We start from the raw sequence: 22526 nt of genomic DNA, 5'->3' as shown, positions 1-22526 counted from the left end.
CTGGTATGCCATAAGCCAGATACAAGAAGTTGTAAGAAGGAAATAAGTCTGGGATAAAGGGTAGTGGTATGCCTGAACAGATCTAGGAGGGTGTAAAGCTAAGAGAAACCAATCAGAGAGTCTCTAGGCAATTGTGAGTCACATAGATCGTATCATTTATCAGTGTCAAGTGAGGTAAAATATATTATTAAATATATAGGGGAGTGACATTGGCATCATGGTGAAATAAGATGTCCTTCATTTTCGTACATCCTCCCAAAACTAATTCAGCATCCATCCATGGAAAAAAAATGCCTTTATGGGAGATATGGGATCCAGCACTGTACACCAAAGGACCTGGGAGGAGTCCTGCCCATCTGTACATTAGGTAATACATATATAAACCTCAGTCCTGGCCTTGTACCTTGCAGCAGCCTGTGAACTAGCTCTAGCTACACTTGGCTGCAGTCTGAGAGCCCCTAGAGAATACTCTTAGACAATTGATCATCTCCTTAGATGCAGAAAAAAGCATGTGACAAAATACATTTTTCATCATAAAACCCCTCAACCAACTGGGTATAGAAGGAACATGCCTTAACATAATAAAGGCCACATATGATAAACCCACAACTAACATCATACTCAGTGGTCAAATGTTGAAAGCTTTTTTTTTCTACAAGAACAATACAGTGGTGCCCGCACTTCCCATTCCTATCTGACATAATACTAGAAGTCCTAGCCAGAGTAATCAGGCAAAGTAAAGAAATAAAAAATAAACACAAATTTGAAAGGAAGAAGTAAAATTGTCTTTGTTTGCAGATGATATAATCTTATATAGAAAATTCCAAAAATTCCACCAAAAATCTGTTAGAAGTAATCAATGAATTCAGTAAAGTTGAAATATACAAAATCAGCATGCAGAAATCAGTTGTGTTTCTATACACTAACACTGAAATGTCTGTAAAAGGAAACAATCCTATTCACAATAGCATCAAAAACAATAAAATACTTAGGAATAGATTAGACCAAGGAGGTGAAAGATCTATACACTGAACACCGTAAGGCTTTGATGAAAGAAATTTAAGTAGGCACAAATAAATGATAAATATAAAAATATATATAAATATTTTTATTAAAAAATTAATATTATTTATTAAAAATATTTATTTATAAATAAATATCCCATGTTCATAGAGTTAATATGGTTAAAATGTTCATATTACACAAAGCCATCTATAGATTCAATGAAATCTCTATCAAAATTCCAATGGTAATTTTCACAGAAATAGAAGCAATCCTAAAAATCACAATTCCTGATTTCAAATTATACTACAAAGCTGTAGTGATCAAAACACCATGGTAGTGGTATAAAAATAGAAACATAGTCCCATGGATCAGAATTGAGAGCCCAGAAATAAACTCTTATATGTAGTCAACTGATATTTGACAAGGGAGCCAAGAATACTTAATGGGGAAAAGATAGTCTCTTTAATAAATGGTACTGAGAAAACTGGAAAATGAAATTGGACCCCTCTCTTAATCACTCATAAAAATTAAGTTAAAATGGATTAAAGACATAAACATAAGGTCTGAAACCATAAAACTTCCAGAAGAAAATATAGGGGCTAGTCTTGACTAGCTCCATGATAATAGTCTTGGCAATGATTTTTTTTTTTTTTTTTTGGATATGACACCAAAAACACAACAAGGGTAAAAATAAGTGAGACTATATCAAATTAAAAACTTTCTGGGATCCCTGGGTGGCGCAGCGGTTTGGCGCCTGCCTTTGGCCCAGGGCACGATCCTGGAGACCCGGGATCGAATCCCACGTCGGGCTCCCGGTGCATGGAGCCTGCTTCTCCCTCTGCCTGTGTCTCTGCCTCTCTCTCTCTCTCTCTCTCTCTGTGACTATCATAAAATAAATTAAAAAAAAAAAAAAAAAAAAGAAAAAAAAACTTTCTGTATAACAAAAGAAACAATCAACAAAATGAAAAGGCAACCTATAAAATGGGAAAAAATATTTGCAAATGTGTCTGATAAAAGTTAGTATCCAAAACGTATAAACAATTCAATAGCACACACACACACACAAAAACCACTTTGTGTGTTTTTTCCAACTTTAAAAATGATCAGGGATTTGAATAAATATTTTTGTAAAGAAGACATTCAAATGGCCAACATGAACATGAAAAGATGCTCAACAACCCTAATCATCAGATAAATGCAAATCTAAACTAAACTATCACTGCACACTTGTTAGAATGGCTGTCATCAAAAAGATGAAATATCAAGTGTTGGCAAGTATGTGGAGAAAAGGGAACCCTTGTGCACTGTTGGTGGGAATGTAAATTGATTCAACCACTGTGGAAAACAGTATGGAGTTTCCTAAGAAAAATTAGAAGTATGATATGATTCAGCAATCCCACTTTGAGGTATGTATCAAAAGGAAAGGAAATAAGGATCTTGAAGAGATATCTGCACTTCCATGTTCACTGCAGCATGACTCACAATAGCAAGATAATGGAAAAACCCAAGTGTCTATTGATGGATAAACAGATAACATGTGGTGTGTGTGTGTATATACACACACGTATAGAATATTGTTCAACCATGAGAAAGAAGAAAATTCTGTCATTTATGACAACATGGATGGACTTTTTTTTAAAGATTTAATTTACTTATTTGAGACAGAGAGAAAGAGAGAGAGGGGAGGAGTAGAGGGAGAGAATCTCCAAGCAGACTCCATTCTGAGCACAGAGCCCCCAGCATAGGGCTCAATCCCAGGACCCATGAGATGATGACCTGAGCGAAAACCAAGAGTTGGATTCTTAGCCAACTGAGCCACCCAGAAGCCCCAACATGGGTGGGCTTTTAAAGGACATTATGCAAAGTGAAATAAGTCAGACAGGGAAAGACAAATATAATATCACTTATATGTGGAATCTAAAAAAGCCAAACTCATAAAAACAGAAGAGTATAATGGTGGTTGCCAGGGGCTGGGGGGGCGGTGGAGGAAATGGGGAGATGTTTGTCAAAAGGTATAAACTTCCAGTTATAAGATGAATAAAGTTTTGGGATCCAATGTACAGCATGGTAATTATAATTAATACTCAATTATAAACTTAAAAGTTGCTAAGAGAGTAGATATTAAATTTTCTCATCACAAAAAAATGGTGATTATGTGAGGTAATGAAGGTGTTGGCTAACATTATAGTGATAATCATTTTGCGGCATATGAGTGTATCAAGTCAACACATTGTACACCTTGAAGCTACACAATGTTATATATTTATTATATCTCAGTAAAGCTGGGGAAATGGCTATGTTGAAAAATAAGAAAGGCTTAATATCAATGGCCTAAGAAACTAAAAAAGGAAGTAAATCCAAGATAAGCAGAAAGGAGAAAATGACAGAAATTAATATAGAGAAAACAAACCAGAGAGAAAATTATCAAAGCTATAAATTGGTTCTTTGTAAAAAGAATAACCAAACTGTTAAGCTCCAGCTTGATGGACCAAGGAAGGAAACCTCAGTTATAGAATACAAATACCAGAAATAAAAAGCAGTCATTACTGATAATTTCTAGCAAAATTTTGAACAAGAAGTTACACTGCTCATATGCAAAAAAAATTTTTTAAAGATTTTATTTATTCATGAGAGACACAGAGAGACAGACAGAGATACAGGCAGAGGGAGAAGCAGGCTCCATGCAGGAAGCCTGATGCAAGACCCAATCCCGGGACTCCAGGATCACACTTGAGCCAAAGGTAGACACACTTAACCGCTGAGCAACCCAGATGTCCCTCTTATGCAAATTTTATCAGAGAGTAAAGAAGGTAACACTTCCAAATTCATTTTATGATGCCAGTATTACCTGTTATAAAGATCTGATGAAGACATTATAGAAAAAGACACTTATAGAACAATATCCTTTATGAATATAGATGCAGATTATTTATAGTTAGATATGTCTAAGGATGAATAAAAAAGTAAGTAGAAATTTTTCTGGAGGCAATCAGTTCAGTATGTGGAAGAAACCAAAACTAAGCAAAGAAAGGATAATGGTCTTAGAAGGTGGGAAGGTGCAAGTAATACAACAAATCTAGATTAAAACACCAGTGAGATTACCTTTTTTCCATCTCTCCAAATGAAAGATTTAAAATCATTAGCTGATATTAATGAGAGGAAATGTGCATACATTATTGGTGGGAATATTATACGGCACAACTTCTTGGAGGATGGTTTGGCAATGCCTATTAAAAATCAGAATTCAGTCCATGTACCTTCCATGTTTAGATCCAGCTTCTTCATACTGGAGAAAGGCAAGTCCAAGTGAGCATAGATGTTCATAATATAGTGCTAGATGTGAGAGAGCAGGTTTCATACTAAACATTATATAAAACATGATTCCATTTTAATTAATTATATTTATGTATTTGTCCACAGGGAAAAAAAGGCTATTCAAAAATATAAATAATGATTGTTTCTGGATCTTGGAATTATGCATAATTTTCATTTTCTTCATTTTGTTTATTGGTGTTACAAAACTTTAAGATGATATACATTGTTTCTGTAGCAAAAAAAAAAGAAAGGTTATTAAAAGGAAAATCACTAAAGTCGTTAAAGATACTGTCAGATTAGCCTATAGTCATGAAAAGAAGGGTTTTACTTATTTTGTTTTATTCCTAAACCAGTACAATTGGTCTTCATTCGCCTTTACTGAAATCTTTATACTGGCATTTAATGGGTTGGGTTTGTCTTTTTAGAGGATAAATATAAGTGCTAAAAGTCTCTGAAAGAAACCCAGATAAAAACCCTGAAAACTGAAGAAATTGTTCTTTTATGTCAAAAATCCTACTTTTAGACACAGTTGGAGGTTCATTATCCAAGATATTGCAGAATGGAATTGTAACTCTGCCATGTTGCCCTGTCACATCTAGAAGGAACTGTTCATCACCAGAAAGAAAAAGCGTTCTCCAGCACTTATGGATCCCTGCTCATGGTAAAACTGTTTCTTCACTTCCCCATTTGGTTACTTTTGGTCTGTCTCTAGAGTCACCTTCAGAGGATTCCTGGATACCCATTTCTTTTCCAGGTTGCCCTCCCCTTTCTCTGCCCATGTCTGTCCCATCCCACCCTGGGTTTCTGGTCTACTCTGGACTGTAGAAACAATCCTGGGGCCTCAGTTCTTCAGAGTAGACCATGTGCTGGACCAAAAAACCTTTCTCTTAATGTTTCTGATACTGGTAGCTCCCAGCACATATTTCTATGACTTATGCTAAGTGGCTCTCTCTCAGGGTAGAAAAAGGAAGAAATATAGGGGTCCTGTAAAACAGGGAAGACTGTTCTTCCACAAAGTCAAACCACATACTAGACTTTTAGGGCCAACATAAGGTTAATTTGGATACTGCTAGACTTACACAGTGATGGATGATAATGTATACTTTGTCTCAGAAAGGAACTGTAGTCACTTAGGGAACTAAATTTGCTAACAGAATTATAACATTTTATACTAAACCAAGGGAATATTAAAGACAATATAGAGATGGTTGAATGTAGAAATATTTATGTGTGATTTTTATAGTATAAATACTTATACATGTCATACACACACAGAGACACACACATACACATGGGTTAGTATACACATATATTTCCTAGCTATGCTGAGAGGGCCAAATAGCAATGACACACCAGTAGCAATGAGTACATCTAATGGCCAGATCTTGGCTTCTTTTTCTTTCTTTCTTTTTTTTTTTTTAATATATATGTTTTTTATTAAGTTAACTCTATGCCCAACATGGGACTTGAACTCACAACCCTGAGATCAAGAGTCTCATGCTCTACTGACTGAGCCAGCCAGTAGCCCCTTGGTTTCTAATTTTATTGGATTCTATTCTATTCTATTCTATTCTTGGTTTCTAATTCTGTTCTCTAGTAAAAGGAACCAGGCCTCTCTGGAGAACTGGCTGATTCTAAGACTGAAGGAGGAAATATTCAAATGAGCCTTTTGTAAGGAAGAAAGGAAGAGTGCCTGGGTGGCTCAGTCAGTTAAACATTTGACTCTTGATCTCAGGGTTATGAGCTCAAGCCCCACATTGTGCTCATGAAACAAACAAAAACAACATAAAGATAGCATATGCCGGGGATCCCTGGGTGGCGCAGCGGTTTGGTGCCTGCCTTTGGCCCAGGGCGTGATCCTGGAGACCCAGGATCGAATCCCACATCAGGCTTCCGGTGCATGGAGCCTGCTTCTCCCTCTGCCTGTGTCTCTGCCTCTCTCTCTCTCTCTCTCTCTGTGACGATCATAAATAAATAAAAAATTTTTTTAAATTTAAAAAAAAAAAGAATCTTTAAAAAAAAAAGATAGCATATGCCAAAGGACACAGGGGCCAACTGAAAGAGTTCCCAGTGGCCAAAACTGAACAATCTAAACAACAAAATAAAATAGGGAATTAAATTTTCCATCAGGATTAAAAAAGTTTATACTGGGGTGTCTCAGTGTCTGCCTTCAAAACAGGTCATGATCCTGGGGTCCTGGGATTGAGCCCCAGGTCAGGGTCCTTGATCAGAGGGCAATCTGCTTCTCCCTCACCCTCACCTGCCACCCCCTGCCACTCGTGCTCGTACTCTTTCTCAAATGAATAAAATTTTTTATTTATTTTTTTTAAATGTTTATTTATTTATGATAGTCACAGAGAGAGAAAGAGAGAGAGGCAGAGACACAGGCAGAGGGAGAAGCAGGCTCCATGCACCGGAAGCCCGACGTGGGATTCGATCCCGGGTCTCCAGGATCGCGCCCTGGGCCAAAGGCAGGCGCCAAACCGCTGCGCCACCCAGGGATCCCTGAATAAAATTTTTTAAAAGATTTTTTATTTATTCATTCATGAGAGACACACACACACAAAGAGGCAGAGACACAGGCAGAGGGAGAAGCAGGCTCCATGCAGGGAGCCCGACGTGGGACTGAATCCCAGGTCTCCAGCATCACGCCCTGAGCCAAAGGCAGCTCTAAACTGCTGAGCCACCCGGGCTGCCCTAAAAAAATTTTTTTATACTACACCATAGAATGTCAAAGAAACTGTAGAGGTTGTCACATGTAGAAATATTATTATTATTATTCATCAGTGCAAAAGCCTAATAGTATCCAAGCAGAATCCTTATGTCAGCCTTAAAGGAGTATAATCCAAAGTGTAAATATGCATGCGTCCATACTTCTATTAATCAGTGATTGTATAAATAAATAAAAAGAGGAGAATAGACAAATCCCCTATACAGAACTCTTTATAAATTATGTAAATACTTTTCTCTCAGTGGGGTAGACCATAACTTCCTCCTCTGTAGGTGTGGGCTTCACATAGTGACTTCCTTGCAACATTGGAAGTATGGAAAGGGAAAAAAGAGTCATTTTGCAGTGGAGAAACTTGACAAACACTACTTCAGCCAGGTGGTCAAGGCCAACATCAATAATGACGTGTTGGAAGTATGTACCCTTGAGTGACTGTGATGAAAATGGCACTTTATTTCTGTGCTTTCTCTTAAAAAACCCTAGTCTAAGCATGAGAAAAACATCAGACAAATCCTGAGGGGCATTCTACAAAATACCTGACTAGTACCTCAAACCTGTCAGAGTCATCAAAAACAAGGAAAGTCTAAGAAACAAGCCAAGAAGAACCTAAGGAGATGTGATGACTAAAATGTAAGGTGCTATCCTCCATGGGATCTTGGGACAGAAAAAGAAGATTAGGGAAAAACTAAGGAAATTTGAATAAAGTTGGGACTGTCGTTAGTTAAGTGTAATGTAAGATATTAGTAATAGGGAAACTAGGTGCAGGGTACATGGAAATTCTGTGCTTTCTGCTCACTTTTTCTGTAAATCTAAAACTTTTTAAAATAAAAAGTTAGTTTTAAACATCATGAGAAATCACACATAAAAAGTAGACTGTGGAAAATTAGTCCAAGTGGAGTTTATTTTAAAAAGGACTGATATACATTAAGCCCCAAAGGGCTTAATTCTCTTAATTCATTTCTCTTACATAAATCTATGCACATTTTTTAAAATTATGTGATTATTTGCTCATCCCAGAAATGTCACTTTTTAAAACCCAACAAAAACATTTACAAAGCATACAAAACATTTGCAAAAACTATAATTGTAGTTGTTTGTAGAAAGCAAAATATGGGAAACAATTTACCTGTCCATATATTAGAAGGCGATTGTATGGTATTGTGGTTGGCAGGATTCTATGATGAAGCCCCAGTGACCCCACCCTGGAGTATGGGTGAAACTTGGGTTAGGATGGATTCTATTTTCATAATTTGGTTGTCAGATGGCACAGCTGACCTTCAGAAAGAGAGGTTATCTTGAGTGGCCCTGACCTAATCAGGTGGCTCCTGAAAAGGACTCAGCTCTTCCTTTTTTTTTTTCTATCTATTTTTTTAAATTTTTATTTATTTATAATAGTCACACAGAGAGAGAGAGAGGCAGAGACATAGGCAGAGGGAGAAGCAGGCTCCATGCACTGGGAGCCCCATGTGGGATTCAATCCCAGGTCTCCAGGATCGCGCCCTCAGCCAAAGGCAGGCGCTAAACCACTGCAACACCCAGGGATCCCTCAGCTCTTCCTAAAAGAAGTGTGAAGCATGAGATACATTTGTTACTGGCTTTGGAGATGGAGGGGATCACATGGTAAGGAATGAAGGAAGCTTTGAGGCTCTTGAGTGACCCTGTCTGACAGCCAGCAAGGAAACAAACTCGTTCTGAAACTGCAAGGAAGTTAATTCTGCCAACAATGTGAAAGAGGTTGGAAGAGGACTCTAAGTCTCAGATGAGAGGACAGCCCTGGGGAGACCCTGAGCAGAGAACCAGCCACTCTGTGCCAGACTCCTGACCCACGGAAACTGTGAGGTAACAACTTTGTATCATTTAACCTGCTAATTTTGTGGCAGTTTGTTATACAGCAGTAGTAACCAAGGGTATATATATCCAGGCTGTGGAGTACTGTGCAGCCATTGGGACCAGTGGGGCACATCTGCTTGTATCCAACCAGAAGGAAACCCCAGATTACTGCTGATTGTGTAAGGGAAGTTGCAAAAATTATATGTAGCATGATCCTGTTTTCACAAAACTAAGGATGTTTGTGAATGGCAGAAAGTCTGGAATGATAACAACAAAGTGCTGGCTGAGAAGTGGGATTTAGCAGAAGGAACTTTGAGTTGTTAATATATACATTTCTTTGGTGCTACAGAGTTTGTTTTGGTGGAGAGTGGCTCTTATTTTATTTACAAGGAGCATGCATTTTGTTTCTAATTAAGAACACAGACTGGGTGCCTGGGTGGCTCAGTTGGTTAAGCATCTGCCTTCAGTTCAGGTCATGATCCCAGGGTCCTGGGATGGGGCCATGGGTTGGGCTCCCCGCCCAGCGGAGAGTCGCTCCCTCTCCCTCTGCCCCTAACCCTGCTCATGCTCTCATATTCTCTCTCTCTCACTTACCCTCTCTCTTAAATAAATAAATACAATCTTTAACAATAAAAAAAAAATAATAAGGCAAACAAAATCAAACCTTTAACAGCCCTTTACCGTCGCTCAGAATGGCATCGAAACTCCTTACTGAGTCCCCACTTGATCCAGCTCGACTGGCCTCCAGGCCTCCTCAGCCACCTCTCCCCCAGCCACCTTCTAGTCCCACCTGCACCTGAAGCTCTAGCTCCAGGGACACCTGTGCTCTGCCTTCTGGACTTCAAATTTAGTCTTCTTTTTGACATTCTTTTCCCCTTTATGAGGCTCACTTGGCCTTTGGGGCTAGTCCTTTGTACTCTCTTCCCTGTTCTTTTGACACCACATCCTCATTCTTTCTTTTTTGACCCTCTTTGCCAGCTCTATTTATTCTCCCTAGTCTTTAGGTTAGTTCTTGGCCTCCTCTTCTATCTGGCTGGGCAAGCTCCTTCCCATCCACTGTTCCAATCCCATCACTCTGCCTCGATTGTCACACATCCAATTTCAGCCCAAACATCCCTTTAAGCACAACATTCAGAGAGCTTTCTTCAAAATGAGCCACCAGACTTTCCCAGGACACACAGACCCCACTAGATGACACCACTGTCCTTCCCACTGTGCAAGACAGAGGTCTAGCCTCTCCCCTCTCTACAACTCACTTTTTTTAATTGCACTCCCTTCCCTTCTCATCTGATCCCTTCCAGAAGCTTCTTCATAAAAACAACTCTGATGTCTTATGGAGTTGAAGAATGAATCTTGTGGACAAAGGAGAATGAATAAAGTGATAGAAGTTTATTAAGCAAGGATACAGAAAAAGCTCTCAGGAGTGAGAGGGGTTACTGACAGGGTTGCCACTGGGGGCTTGTAGGGTTGGTCTTTTATTGAAAGCCAACCAGGGAACTCTTGAGCTCAGCTCAGGACATGATCCTGAGGTTGTGAGATTGAGCCCTGTGTTGGGCTCCGCTCTCAGCAAGAGTCTGCTTGGGATTCTTTTCCTCTGCCTCTCCCCTGTTCACATGTTTGTGCACACTTGCTCACCCTGCCCCCTCAGATAAAGAAATGAAATCTTTAAAAAAAAAATAAAATCATTTTCTTTAAGGAAGTTTTCCTAATGCTCAGACCAGACCAATCCCCTGATGTGGGCCCTTGGAACCCCCTTTCCATTCCTCCATAGCCCTTAAACTTTGCCATGAAGGTTTGCATAATTCATGGATTCACTAAGACTATAAGGCTCCAAGGCTAGGGACTCGCCCTGCTTTCCTCCTTTTGTATTCCTCAGACCTAGCAAGGGTAGGCACTCAACAAACAAAAATGTAAAAGTTGAGGGAAAGAGACAGATAAGAATAAAAGATAAGAATAAAAGAAGGAGAAAGTATGTAGGGGTAAAGAATAATTTGGTGTGGCTGGGATGCAGGCTCTGGGGAGCTAAAGCTGGAAAGGCCAGTTGATGTCAGAATAAGAAGCACACAGATATCAGACTAAGGAAATCAAATTTTTTGTGAATCAAGGGATGTCAGCTAAGCTTCCTGAGGACAGAATTTATATGATCAGTTCAAATGGGATAATCTAGTACATTCTAAAAGCCTTTGACAACCAGTTTGAATTGATACTGGCTATGGAACAAGGAATTTCATGGCAGATTATATTTTCTCTATTCTGTGCCTATTGAGTCTTTGGTACGACTACTGTCAGTAAGCAACAGTGGAAGACTTTCCACAGTGGTCATAGTGCTTCATGCATTAGCTCATCAGGATGCAAAGGGCTATGGTAATAGGCAGCAGAGCATTTCTCCATCCTATTTAGCAAGGAATCTAAGCAACTTTTTTGGTTCAGGTTTTTTTGTTTTGTTTTGTTTTGTTTGTTTGTTTGTTTTTTATACGTGTTTACTGAAGTGAGCAAGGGCTTGCAGCTGTTTGGAGCCTGAGTGGCAGATGATACCAACTTGGAGACTTCTTGGGCACAAGTATCAGTTACAGCCCAGAGGCTGCTGCATGCTGCCCAGAGAGTAGCACATAGACTGCCTCCACACTTGCAGAGCCGAGGGGATCTCAGGTAAAGGGTCCCTAATTACTGAGTGATTAGGCTTGTGAGAGAACATAATCTGACTGGAGGAGAGGCCTTGGTGGAGGTTTCAGTTTTGAAAGCCAGGATGGGATTACACAGTTGCTCTTCCCTCTACCTCCTGAGAGACCCTAAGTTGTATTTAAACAGGCCCATGTCCCTACCTGTAACTGTATGCCAGAGCAACTCAGCCATGCCTCTGCCTAAGCTATAAAGAACTAATTAACCACGCTCAATAGCCCATAATTTGTTATTTCTGTATTCTGTTCCCAAGATTCCCTCCTAAATTATTACCCAGGAAGAAACATAAAACTGCACATAAACATGTATTTCATAGAAACAAAAGAAGTGAGGTTTTTTTCCCCCTCTATCTCCCTCTGATTTAAAGCAGTGGGTCTTCCTAGGGTGCCTGAGTGGCTCAGTCGGTTAAGTGTCTGCTTTCAGCTCAGGTCATGATCTCACGGTCCTGGGATCGAGTCCTGCGTGGGGCTCCCTGCTCAGCGAGGAGTCTGCTTCTCCCTCTCCCTCTGCCCCTCCTCCTGCTCAAGCTCTCTCTCTCAAATAAATAAATAAAAATTTTTTTTAAAAAAAAGCAGTTTGTCTTCCTGGTTGGAAATGAGGCTCATTCCCAAAGATAGGAAAGGATGCCACTCCCTGTCTCCCATCATGATGATGCAGATGTACAGACAGAACCAGCTACATAATATGTGGGACCCAGTACAAAAATGAACATGTGGGCCCTTCATTAAGTACAGGAATTTTAAGGCCACAACAGAAGACCATTAAAGCAGGGGCAGGCCTTTCTGAGTATGGGGAGGCAGAGGCTGCTCACACAGAATGGTTTGAGTGCTAGGATGATGAGGGGGCTTTGCCTGAAGATGTTCAACCACATGAGCAGCTCCTCCCTGGCAAAACCTCAGTAGAGAAGGAAGTATCACAAAAGATCAGGCAAAAGCATAGGACAGCCATAGGGCCACTTCTGTGAGAGTGAATGGTGTAACCAAGGACAACATTCTCTTGGTGATCCTCAGTCATGATCTGCATAGAGTTTGGATATCAGAGGGACCAAGAATCAGAAAAGAATCAGGGTACCTTAGGACATCAGAAGGAAGGGGTGATGAATGGGTATAGAGGACACTAGAATCAAGGAGGCATGAGAAGGAATTTCTAGGCATGGAACTCTCCATGTTTTGTTTTCATTTAATCAACCAATTTTTTTTTTATTAAAGTGGAATATATCAAATTTAGATGAATGATTCTTTCCCTCTAAACTTCTCCCTTTTCTCCATTTTGGTAGATGATCCAACTGGGTGGATCACTATTTACCCAGTTGATCAAGGCAGAAACCAGGAGTCATCTTTGATTTCCCCCTTCTTTATCTCAACACCACTTACTGAGTCCCATCAATCCTACTTGCATTGTCCCTCTTGAGTCTACACATCCACTTCTCTCTATATCCAGTGATGCCATTATCTCTTCTGGCCATGACTATGACAACAGCCTTATAACTAGATTGGCTTTTAAATCATGCTGACTACAATCAAAGTCTTCATTCTGCCACATGTAGTTAACATGACTCAGGTCTCTTCAGCTTTGTGAGCCTCAGTTTCCTCATCTGAAGAATGGGGACAATAATACCTATCTTAAGGGGCTGTTGTCAGAACTAAATGAAATGAATCAAGTGGCTTAGCATACAGTATGTACTTGATGAATCAGCAACCTTCCTTTTCTTTCCCTCATCCTTCAGGCCTTAGTTTACTTTTTAAAACTTTATTTATTTATTTATTTATTTATTTATTTATTTGAGAGAGAGAGAGAGAGAGAGGGAGAGAGAACACAAGCAGGGGGAGTGGCAGAGGGAAAGGGAAAAGGAGTCTGATACCTGGCTCAATCCCAGGACCCTGGGATCATGACCTGAGCTGTAGGCAGACACTTAAATGACTGAGCCATCCAGGTGCCCCCTTCAGGCCTTAGTTTAAACATTAATTCCTTAGGTCCCTTTCTCTCTTGACTTGCCAGACTCTGTATAGTTTCCCAGAAGTGCAGACTGTTCTGCAACATTCATCAAACTTATCTGTCTTCTTTCAACTGTCCTTTCCATTAGGCTAAGGATTCTGTTTTTTTCTGCCTAATGAGAGGCCTGACATGGAGTGGAAAGTCATATTTTGTTATTTGACTGGTATCCTCATACATAATCAAATGTTCCCAGGCTTGGGATCCCCGTAATGTTCTCCACTAACTGTAAGTAAGAGGATAGGTGACCACATTACATAAACAAACAAGAGACCAAGAGTATCCTACCAGATTTAAGTTAAACTTAAGGGCACTGGGGGTGATTCATCATAGCAGATCTCTTCTATAAGAAACAAATCTAGGGGGGGATCCCTAGGTGGCGCAGCGGTTTGGCGCCTGCCTTTGGCCCAGGGCGCGATCCTGGAGACCCGGGATCGAATCCCACGTCGGGCTCCTGGTGCATGGAGCCTGCTTCTCCCTCTGCCTATGTCTCTGCCTCTCTCTCTCTCTCTCTGTGTGTGACTATCATAAATAAATAAATAAAAAATAAAATAAAATAAACAAATCTAGGTAAAAAAAAAAAAAAAAAAAAGAAATCTAGGGACTGGATCAAGATGGTGGAGTAGGAGGATCCTGAGCTTACCTGCTCCCGTGGACACACCAAGGCTGCACCTATATATAGAACAACTCTATTGAAAATGATCTGAAGACTAGCAGAACAGCTCTTCCACGGCTAAAGATATAAATAAAAAGCCACATGGAAAAGGATAGAAGTGGCAAAGACATGTCCTGGTCGGAATCCAGACCCCTGGTATAGTGACTCACCAGTGGGAGGGATATCACAGGCACAGAAATCTTCCCTCAGAAATGAGGGGTTCAAACTCTGCCTTCCCACCATCAGGCACCCTTGGCTGTGGAGATCTGCACTGGGAAGAGGAACCCCCATAACATCTGGCTTTAAAAAAATCAGTGGTGGCTAACTTCAGGAGCTTTGACAATCAGCAGGGCTAAACTCCAGGAGAACCAAACCAGAGGTTGGTAGGAAATGGAGACTCCACTTTTAAAGGGCCCATGCACAAACTGAGACTCAGCACAGAGGCAGCCATTTGAAAAGTGCCTGTGTCGTATGAGAACATTTATTGACTAATTTTCTAAAATTTTTTTATTTAGGAGAGAATGGGTGGCTCAGTTGGTTAAGCCTCTGCCTTCGGCTCAGGTCATGACCTCAGGGTCCTGGGATTGAGCCCCACATCAGGCTCCCTACTCAGCAGGGAGTCTGCTTCTCCCTCTCCCTTTGTGCCTCCACCCAGCTTATGCTTGCATGGGTCGCTCTCTCTCTCTGTCTCCCTCTCCTTCGAATGAATTAATAAAATCTTTAAACAAAACAAAATGAATTTTTTAGGGGCACCTGGGTGGCTCAGTTGGTTAAGCCTCTGCCTTCAACTTGGGTTGTGATTTTGGGGTCCTGGGATCGAGCTCTGCTTCAGGCTCCCTGTTTAGTAGGGAATCTGCTTCTCTCTCTCTCTCTCTCTCTCTCTCTCTCTCTCTCTGCCCCTCCCTCCTGCTCATCCTGTCTCTCTTGAATAAATAAAATCTTAACTAAATTTTTTATTTTAAGTAAACTCTGTACCACACATGGAGCTCAAACTCATTACCCTCAGATCAAGAATCTCATGCTCTACGTACTGAGCCAGCCAGGTACCCCTGACTAATTAATTTTAGGGTGTGTGTTGGAAGAGCAAGGATCTGTAGGGACTTTTTCTGAGAACAGAAGCACTAGCAAGCACCACTTTTCTTTCCCTCCCTCTGTCTAGCTGGCCTGATGCTAGTAGGTGCCAGTTCTGACACTCTTCACCTTGCTAACACTGCTCACCTTGCCCTGGCAGTCCCTTGCAGACCTCCCCTGGTAGACATCCCTTGAAAACAGCTCCTGCCCTGCCCTGCCATACCAAATGGGCAGCCTCGGCCAGGACCAGTACCCTCCTGCCTTAATGGCTCCTGTCCTGGCAGGCAGTCCTGACTAGGACTGGTGCTCCCCACCACCAAGTGGCTACAACCCTGTCCCACCCAGTGGGTAGCCTCAGCCAGACCAGCGCCCTCCTGAAGCAGCTCCTGCCTGGGGAGGCAGGGGATGGGGCACTGTGGCGCCACTTACCAGTGCATTCACAACAATCGCAGCTGGGCCTTGCATCCAGCCACACTGGGGTCAAGTCCTGCACATCAGTGCACCTGGCAGCAACCACAGTGGGGCATTGCAGCCAGCCAGGCCATGGGCCAGCCCTGCCTGCCCACTAGCATGCTTGCAATAGTTGTAGCCCAGCCACTACAGGAGGGCACATGCAACCCACACAAGACAACTCTGGAATGTGTGGTTCTTAGTAACCAGGGTATTGCATTTCTGGGCCCCACAGAATGGCTTCTACATACTACTCCTTTAAGACCAGGAGATGTAACTGATTTACCTAATAATAGAAACAAACAGAGAGAGTGGGTTGCTTGGGTGGCTTAATCAGTTGAGCATCCAACTCTTTATTTCATCTCAGGTCATGATCTTGGGGTCATAGGATCAAGCTCAGCCTCAGACTCCACACTCTGTGTGGAGTTTGCTTGTCTCTCTCCCTCTCCCTCACTCATGCCTGCTTTCTCAAATAACTAAATAAAATCTAAAAAAAAAAAAAAAAAGAGGGTCCTGGGGTGACTCAGTCAGTTATGTGTCTGCCTTTGGTTCAGGTCATGATCCTGGAGTCCTGGGATTGGGCCCCACATCTGGCTCCCTGCTCAGCAATGAGTCTGTTTCTCCCTCTTCTCTGCCTCTTCACCTGCTTGTGCACATGTTCTCTTTCACTCTCTCCCTCCCTCTGAAATAAATAAAATCTTAAAAAAAAAAAAAAAAGGTAAAGAAACCGAGTCAGGCAAAACAGAGGGATATGTTCCAAATGAAAGAACAAAACAAAACCTCAGGAAAAAAACTAAATCAACTAGAGATAAGCAATCTATCTGATAGAATTCAAAGCAGTGATGATAAAAGTGCTCATTGAACTTGTGAGAAGAATGGATGAACATGGTGAGAACTTTAATAAAGAGGTAGAAAATTTCTTTTTAAAAATCAGAGTTAAAGAATACAACAACTAAAGTGAAAAATCCACTAGAGGGAATCCACAGTGGATTAGATAATGCAAAAGAATGGATTGACAGTTTGGAAGACAGGGTAGTAGATGTCATCCAAGCTTAACAGCCAAAAGAAAATAAATTTTTTAAAGGATTTTCTTGAGAAAGAGAGTGGGGGGACAAGCAGAAGGGGAGGGAGAATCTTCAGCAGACTCTGCACTGAGCATGGAGCCCAACGTGGGGCTCATTCTCAAGACCCCTGAGATCATGACCTAAGCTGAAATCAAGAGTCAGATGTTCAACCAACTGAGCCACCCCGCCGCCCCAGAAAAAAGTTTTAAAAATGAAGATAATAACATCAAACATAATCACATTCACATTACAGGGGTCCCAGAAGAGAGAGAGAGAAAGGAAAGGGGCAGAAAACTTATTTGAAGAAATATTAGCCAAAAACTTCCCTGGGGAAGGAAACAGACCTCTAGGTCCAGGAGGCACAGAGAGCCCCAAAGAAGATGAACCCAAAGAAGTTTACACCAAGACAAATAATGATTAAAATGTCCAAAATTAAAGATACAGAGACAATCTTAACGGCAGCAAGAGGGAAGCAACTAGTTACATACAAAGGAATGCCCAAAAGATTATCAGCTGATTTTTCAGCAGACATTTTGCAGGTCAGAAGGCAATGGCAAGATGTATTCAAAGTGCTGAATGGAAAAAACTTACAACCAAGAATACCCAGGAAGCTTATCATTCAGAATTGAAGTAAAGATAATGAGTTTCTTAGACAAAAGTTAAAGGAGTTCATCACTAGTAAATTGACCTTACAGAAAATGTTAAAGGGACTTCTTTAAGTGGAAAAGGCCATAACTAAAAGAAAATTCTGAAAGAAAAATTTCTCACTGGCAAAAGCAAACATATAGTAAAGATAGTGTGAGCCAACCATATATAAAGCTAGTATGAGGTTACAGACAAAAGTAGTAAAATAACTATATTTAGAGGCACCTGGGTGGCTCAGTCAGTCAAGGGTCTAGCTCTTGATTTTGGCTCAGGTCATGATCTCAGGGTTATGAGACTGAGCCCCACTTTGGGCTCTGTGCTCAGTGGGGAGTCTGTTTTTCTCCCTCTCCCTCAAAATAATAAAATCTTAAAGAGAATCAACTATATTTATAATAATTAAGGATACACAAAATAAAAACATAAAATATGACATCAAAAACTAAATATGGAGGGAGAAGTAAAAATGTAATGCTTTTAGAATGTGTTCAACCTTAAGTGGCTATCAACTTAGAGTACATACACTGGATGTTATATATGAACTTCATGGTAACCACAAACCAAAAATCTATCATAAGTACACAAAAAAACTAAAGAGAAAGGAATCCAAACAACACTAAAAAAGTTATCAAATCACAAGGGAAGAGAGCAAGAGAAGAATGAAACAGGAGAATTACAAAAACAACCAGAAAACAATGAACAAAATGCTAATAAACATACCTATCAGAAAATACTTTAAATGTAAATGGACTAAATGCTTCCATCAAAAGATGTCTTCCATCAAAAGACATAGGGTGATGGAATGGATGAAAAAGCAAAACAAAACCTGAAAGCCTTTCTATGTGCTGCCTACCAGAACTCACTTCAGACCTAAAGACACAGACTGAAAATTTAGAGATGGAAAAATACATTCTATGCAGATGCAAATAAAAGCTATGGTAGCAATACCTGTATCCAATAAAATAGGCTTTAAATCAAAGACTGTAAAAAGAGACAAAGAAGGGCTTTACATAATTATAAAGGGATCAATCCAGCAAGATATAACCATTGTAAATGTGTACCCAACACAGGAGTATATAAATATATAAAGCAGCCAGAGTCCTAAAGGAAAGGGCCCAGCCAGCACTACTGACTGCTCACCCAGCCCTCACCTCTCCTGGGAGCGAGGTTGCCCCATGGAGCCCATCTCTTTGAGACTCCCAGAAGCCCAGGGAAGAGTTTCCACCCTAGCCAGAAAACTTGTCCCTGGCAACACTCCTAACCATAGTTGCTGAATACGAGGTAGTTCATGTTGGGGATCTCCTGGCTAGACATGGCCAGGAGTCTCTACCAAGACACTGGAAAGACCTGACCTCTCCTCTCTTTGGCAGAGGGGATATGCCATTGCCTTGGAGCAGGGCAGGCTGCATGGAAAACATTCAGGATTCCTGCCTCCTCCAACTTTGGACAACACTGGAAAGCTGGTAAGGTGTGGAGAGTCGGTCAGAGTAGACATTTGGGCAGGGCAACTAGATTTGTAAAACATGATCTGTTTCCTCGTGGAACAGTAACAGCCTTGTGGGTTGATCGGACAAACATCCCCATAATGAGATGAGAAACTAAAGCAGAGTGGAGCAAAGTGACACCCTTAAATAAGAACTTAAGGGGCCAGAACACAGGTTCCACAGTATCTGGGTCAGGTCAGCCTGGGACTACTCACACCCAGACAGACACCTGACTGTAGCTTCTTCAAGCTAAGAGTTGTGACCTGTGATGGAGTCGGTGTGCTGCCAGTGATCTTAAATGCTGATCTGTCTCTGTGCTAGAGGTGGAAGTCTTACAGTTGAGTGAGGAAGCTCCTCTTAAGAAATTTAGTAAATTTTAGTAAGTAGCTAATTCCTTCTTGCAACATGGACTGCTTTGTATGTAATAAGATTCTAGATTTTAGAAATGAATAGTCCTTTGTAAATCCAGTGTAATAGCACTAGTATTAAAGGGTGTCTTTGGAATTACTCCTGAGCCTTCTCTACTCTGATTTAGGCCTTTTTTTTTTTTTTTTAAAGATCTTATTTGAAAGAGAGCACAAGCAGAGGGAGCAGCAGAGGGAGGGAAAAGCTGGCTCCCTTCTGAGTAGGGAGCCCAATGCGGGGGCTCAATCCCACAACCCTGGGATCCCACAACCCTGGGTTCGTGACCTGACCTGAGCCAAGGCAGATGCTTAACTGAGCCACCCAGGTGCCCCATTTAGGCCTTTTATCATGCACATGGCCTCTTACTGTTCTTTCCACTGCTTCCTCCTCCTACCACCCACTCCCAGCTGGCTCTGATTAAGGAGAGACTGAATAGGGCAGTGACTGGGAATGTGGTCTCTGGAGGCAAAGGGCCCAGCCCCAAACCATGGTTCTGGTGCTTATTTGCTGTGTGACCTCGGGCCAGGGTCTTTCAGCAATGCTGGCTCAGTTGCCTTATTTTCAAGGAGGATAAGGATATCCTAGTATCCTTATCCTTGAGGATATAATAGTACTAACCTTGCCAGGTGGGTAGAATTAAATGTGTTAATTGAAATACTTAAACAGTGTCTGACCCATAATAAATCTTAATTATTATCATCTTGGTCAGCTCTCTGTTCAGAAACTCCAAATAATTCTAGAATTGAGACCAGTGTTTGTTTAATCTGAAATATACTTCCTGGCTTCTTTTAACAAGTATTTCATTTGCTATCACACGCACCCCAGCTCAGTTCCCCATACCTGCCCTCCTGCCTCAGCCCATGCTGACCCAGTATTGACATTAGTTGACATCAGGGCTGCCCCTTCAGACCCGGCTCTCTGGTCAGACATGTTGATGGGCTTTCTTCCTCCTTTGAGTATTATCTAAGTGGTCCTCTAAAGTTGTAGAGGAAAGCTAAAGTCATCAGACATGAAAAGTATTCTCTAAACAACTGAGCATTTAAAAAATTACTTTCCACTTAGACATTGTTAAACAACAAAAATTCAGCTGAGTAACTTCAAAGATCAAGTTGGCTTTACTTCAATGACTCATGAGTTGGGGAGCATCCCATCCAGCAATAGAAAGCTCTGAAGGGCTGTACAAAATGCAAGGTTTTTAAAAAGCAGAAATGGGGTGGGAAAGGGGAATGACTAGTAAGGAATGCATTATTTCAGGAAGATGGCCTTTCTAACAGAATTGGAAGGGGTTATCAAGTGGATTTTCTCACTAGTGCTGACGAGGTAATTCCAAGACAACTGGTTAAAGGTTCTGCCTGGGGAGCCAGAGGTGCAATTAGGTTAGTTAGCAAACTGGGATTTGCTGACATGGGGCTTAGGCTTAGCACAGGTGACTCCATTTGGGGCCTGTTGTGTTTTTAAACATCTCCCAGCTTAACATCCTCCCCTTCCCCCCACCATAGTCCATCTCTCTCATCTCCTACTTAACGATTGTGAGAAGTCGTGAACTTCTGACACTGACAATATAATGAAATGGTGCCAGAGTACAATTTAAGTTTTAGAATGTAGACTGTCATAAAGTCATGGAAGTATTGGTGGGAAACCGCTCAAATGATTGCAGTCATTGGCAAGTGAGGAGTTGAGGGTTAGGTCCATTAACAAATAAGAGCTTCACGGAACCAGTGAGGTACTTCAGTGGGGTGATTTGAGTATCAGAGAATTAACAGATTAAGAGGCTTTCAGGAAAACTGAAGAACTCCTTGACAAACTTTAGCAGAAATGACTGCCCCAGGGAAATGGTGTCCTGTTATACAATCATATAATTTTAGGAGGGAAATACAATTTTGTTCTAAGAATTAGCCCATAGTTGCAGTTGTACTTTGATATTTTTCTAAGATTTTGTTTTTAAGATTTTGTTTTTATTTATTCATAGGCAGAGGGAGAAGCAGGCTCCACACAGGGAGCCCGACATGGGACTCAAACCTGGGTCTCCAGGATCATACCCCGGGCTGCAGGCAGCACCAAACCGCTGCGCCACCGGGGCTGCCCAAGATTTATTTATTCATGAGAGACACACAGAGAGGGAGGCAGAGACAAAGGCTGAGGGAGAAGTAGGCCCCCTGCTGGGAGTCCGATGTGGGACTTGATCCCGGGACCCCAGAATCACACCCTGAGCCAAAGGCAGATGCTCAACTACTGAGCCACCCAGGCGCCCGAGATACTAGTTTTAGTATTCATTTTGCAAGAATTCCAACCAAACCTTTTCCATTGCTTATTATATGTAACTCTAGTCTCCATTTTAAGTAGGTTGACTCAAAGAGACTTTTTCAAGTCTCAGTTCTTTTTGGATAATGAGCACCTTTTAATTTATTTTTATCTGCCTCATCTTCCCTAACAGACAGCACACTCCTAAGGCAAACAGTGCCAAGACAGAAATGCCATGTCATCATCTCATGGGATGGTGGGGGCGGTTATGCATGGTTGAGTCACCAGTGAAGCCTGTGCAGACCCACAACCCTCAACTACTTGTTAAATGAATGAGTCCTAGTATATACAGAGCTGTTGGAAGCAAAGACCCGTAGTGAGGGTCCCCAGCAATGACGGTGGCTAGATGACCTCAGATACCCAGGCTGTTGTCCTCAGCTCTGTCTGGGCTTTTCAGACATTGGCAGTCATCTCCAAGTCTGGAGTGCTCGGGAGGGCAGGGCTGGGTGGAGGGCAGGAGAGTGTCAAGGGTGATCAGGGGATGGATGCCCTGTTAAGGAGAGGCAGAGGTCCCTGTTGCCACTCCTCTGGCATTCCCTCAAGTAGCATACAGAAGCTGTGTAAGGTGGTGTTGGGTGCTCTGGTTTATTCCTGCCTGATATGGTTCGAAACTTTCTAAGACTGAGCTTCAAAACCAGAATGCATGATGGAGCTTTTCCCAGTCCCAGAGAAGGTGGCTGCCAAGAGGTTAACTTACTTGGGAGTGGAGGAGGAAGGGCAAATTGGCACCAATGTTCACCCCAGCTCCAAGCACTGACTGGTTGGTAAGGAACCACCAGAGCAGAGGACAAAAAGCAAGGCCAGGTGCTGCAGGCTGTTCCCTTTGGCCCTCCTTTGACAAGTTTGGGTTAGCAGAGCCCTCAGGCCTAGGAGACAGTCCCTGAGTTAAGGCCTCAGAGCTGCAC

The 22526-nt window shown here is 41.6% G+C and overlaps 1 long non-coding RNA gene across 6 annotated transcripts in view; it reads left to right on the top strand.

Annotated features, from left to right (window-relative positions):
• Nucleotides 1-22526, top strand: part of LOC144299028 (uncharacterized) — a 66808-nt gene extending 44282 nt beyond the window's left edge. For 4 of the 6 annotated variants that reach the window (XR_013365846.1, XR_013365845.1, XR_013365843.1 and 1 more), the window contains 2 exons: nt 4844-4981; nt 17043-22526. This is a non-coding gene — a long non-coding RNA (uncharacterized LOC144299028). The remainder of the gene's footprint in view (nt 1-4843; nt 4982-17042) is intronic. The other 2 variants (XR_013365848.1, XR_013365847.1) reach the window with 2 other exon arrangements.

The sequence above is a fragment of the Canis aureus genome, chromosome 27, assembly GCF_053574225.1.
Source record: "Canis aureus isolate CA01 chromosome 27, VMU_Caureus_v.1.0, whole genome shotgun sequence".
Taxonomy (NCBI): Eukaryota; Metazoa; Chordata; class Mammalia; order Carnivora; family Canidae; genus Canis; species Canis aureus.
Note: the sequence above shows the minus strand (reverse complement) of the source record. Positions and strands in the feature narration are given on the sequence as shown.